Raw genomic sequence first — 2,926 nt, 5'->3', positions numbered from 1 at the left:
CACTGGGAAATGTGAATTAAAATTACAATGATTGTGCCACTTTGTGTCTCCTAGAATAGCTAAAATAAAAAGACAGGCAACAAGTATTGAGGAGGATGTGGAGAAACTGTAACCTTCATATGTTCCTGGAAGGAATGTTAAATTGAACAGCCACGTTGAAATATAATTGCAGACTTTCTTAAAAAGTTAAATATGAATTATATTTTATATGACCATCAATTGGTCGTATTGCAATGACCATAATGATGGTCATTATCGTATGACCATCAATTCCATTCCTAGGTATCAATTCCAGAAAATAAAAACATAGGTCTACAAAAAGACACATATTCAAATGTTTTTAGCAGCATTATTCATAACGGTCAAGAACTGAAAACAGTCCCATGAAGTGATGAATGGATAAATAAAATGTGTTATGTTAGTATGATGGAAAATTATTCAAAAGCAATAAAGGTAAGTATTGAAACATACTACAATGTGATAAAACTAAAAACAAGTCAAATCTTGAGTAAGCAAAACTTTCTGAAGGGCCAGACAAAATCCATAAGTTGTTTGGGTTTAGCAGTCTATAAAATGTTTGTTGCGAATACTTAATTCTGACCTTGTAGTGGGAAAGTAGTCATAGATATTATGGGAATGAATAAGCAACAGAATTTTATTTACGAAATAGGGGTTCAAAAGGATTCACCTCTGGGCCAGTTTGCTGCTTTCTTTGTTAAGAGAAAAAGTAAAACACAAAAGGCCACTTAGTGTATGATGTCATATATGAGATGCCCAGATATAGCAAATCTGGGAATGGGGACTGACTGAAAGGCATTCAAGCAGTCTTTTGAGGATAATGAAAATATTATAAACTATTTAAGTTTAATAAAAAATTTCTGAGTTATAAAGTTACAATTGACCAATTATATGATGTACAAATTACATAACACAAATTAGCATTTGTTAAATATGTGTAGGGGACATATGATTGTAATACCATTTGGTGCACTTTTCTATATTCTTAGAATATTTCATAATTACAATGTGAAAAGGAAATTAGTTTATGTTCCAAGCCCTCATATTGTACAAAAATAAAATAAGACCCAGAAAAGTTACATTAGTCATTGAGAATTGCAGAACCTGTTAACACAGAGTTGAGATCAGATGCAGGCCTCCTTATGTTCACTTCTTTCACGTTCAATTTCATTGCTTTATTTATACAGAGGGTAAAACGACATGGGGCATCAGAGAGTGTCCTGTTCTTTGTTCTCTGTTTCTTTTCCTCATTTCTCCGTGGTAATCTGCTTCATAAGAAACTAGCTCACCAAAACAAGAGTAAACCAGGAGTTCAGAGGAGTAAACGTAAACATTAGATATGTAAATGCTAGCTTTTGGTGACATCTTTGTTCTCTGATAACTCTCTGAAAATGTTTTTTGGGTGTTGGATTTTGGGAAGACATTGTAATTGTAATAGCATCCTGGATCCATTCCTTCCTCCCTTCCTTCCTTTCTCTCTCTCTCTCTCTCTCTCTCTCATCTTTCTTCAAACACTTAGTGCAGCTTAGGTACTAATTCAATGAATAAACTTCACAGGGTGTGTGTGTAATTCTTTCATCTTTTAAACACCCACCCACCCCCCAGAGCACTTTAATTCATCTCTGTTTATACATATTTTGAAAGTTTTAGAAATATTTAAATGTTAGAATATGTCAGAACAGTAAAACAAAACTTTGATGGAAAGTTCAGTACCCATGACAGTTCTTTATTATTATTCATACGATTGCATTCTATTTATATGTTTGCCATTGACATTTATTTAAATTGGGAAAAGTCATTAGTGGCTTTTTTATGTTGTTTTGCATAGCTTGTTTCCTTGCTTGGTTATAAGATTCTAAGTTTTTTTTATCATGAAGAATATAACAAAGCACAAAATTTAGTAACCTGTATCAGAAAAGTTCAGTGCCCGAGTAATTTTTTTAAACTTCTGCAGGGGCAGCAGCCAGGCAGGTTAGGTTTGCAAAGGTTCTGGGTGTGTCACGGCCCTCAGGCAATCTGCACACACCTGCCCTTGTCCATGGAGCCCAAGAGGAAGGTCAGCTCCATCAAGGGGGTGGCAAAGGGGGAGGCAACAGGAGATCAGTGAGGCTGTCAGCTAAACCTTCCTATAAAAGGAAACCAAGCCAAAAAAGGCAGCAGGAGAGGATAAATATGCAGACAAAAATATGCAAAGAAAAGTGAGGAGGGGAGCAAAGGGAAAACAGGCCTAACTGGTGAGCCAGGAACCTAAGAAAGATCTACCTGCAGAAAACAGAGAAACTGAAAATGGGAAAAGTTCAGCCTCCGATGAAGCAGGAGAAGAAGAAGCCAAGTCCGATTAGTATCATGTAGCATGTCTTATCAGTGGTCCCTGTCTCCCTTCCTGCACAACCCAAAGGAAGATTTTTATCAACTATTTTGTAAATGCAAGTTTTTAGCAGCTCTAGAAACAGTTTTGAAGAAGGAGGGAATTCCACCTCATCCCATTTTTAAAAGTGTAAATGCTTTTTTCAAGAGGTGAATTTGTTTGCTGGTTGTTCATTATTTGGTACAACCAGAAAGTAGTGGGGTATTGAACACGGGAGGCTTTGATTGTCTTGGGTGTCAGCTTAGCATTCCACAGATAGGGGTAGTTTAGACATCCCATAATACAAAGCATGCTAAATGGCAACTTGAAGTCAGTCATGCATTTATCGCATCTTGAACATTTCAAATTACTTCTCATGTTTTTGGTAGAACTGTTTCCTAAGGAGAACCACTCCTTGATCTTGGCTCTCCTTGTCAGACTTCTGTACACTGTCCACATCTTTGTTGTGGTAGTCCAGCTTTCCTAGTAACTTTTCTAATGTGCTGTGAAAGATGGAACATCTGATTGTGTAGCATATATGATACTAAATTGTGACTAAGT

The 2,926-nt window shown here is 36.3% G+C and overlaps 1 pseudogene; it reads left to right on the top strand.

The window, feature by feature from the left end:
* Positions 1-2,056: 2,056 nt before the first annotated feature.
* On the top strand, positions 2,057-2,360 carry LOC119040504 (non-histone chromosomal protein HMG-14-like; annotated as a pseudogene).
* Positions 2,361-2,926: the final 566 nt, after the last annotated feature.

Source organism: Artibeus jamaicensis, unplaced genomic scaffold (assembly GCF_021234435.1).
Source record: "Artibeus jamaicensis isolate MK-2021 breed Jamaican fruit bat unplaced genomic scaffold, CSHL_Jam_final contig_354, whole genome shotgun sequence".
Lineage (NCBI taxonomy): Eukaryota > Metazoa > Chordata > Mammalia > Chiroptera > Phyllostomidae > Artibeus > Artibeus jamaicensis.
This window is presented reverse-complemented; position numbering and strand designations above follow the sequence as displayed.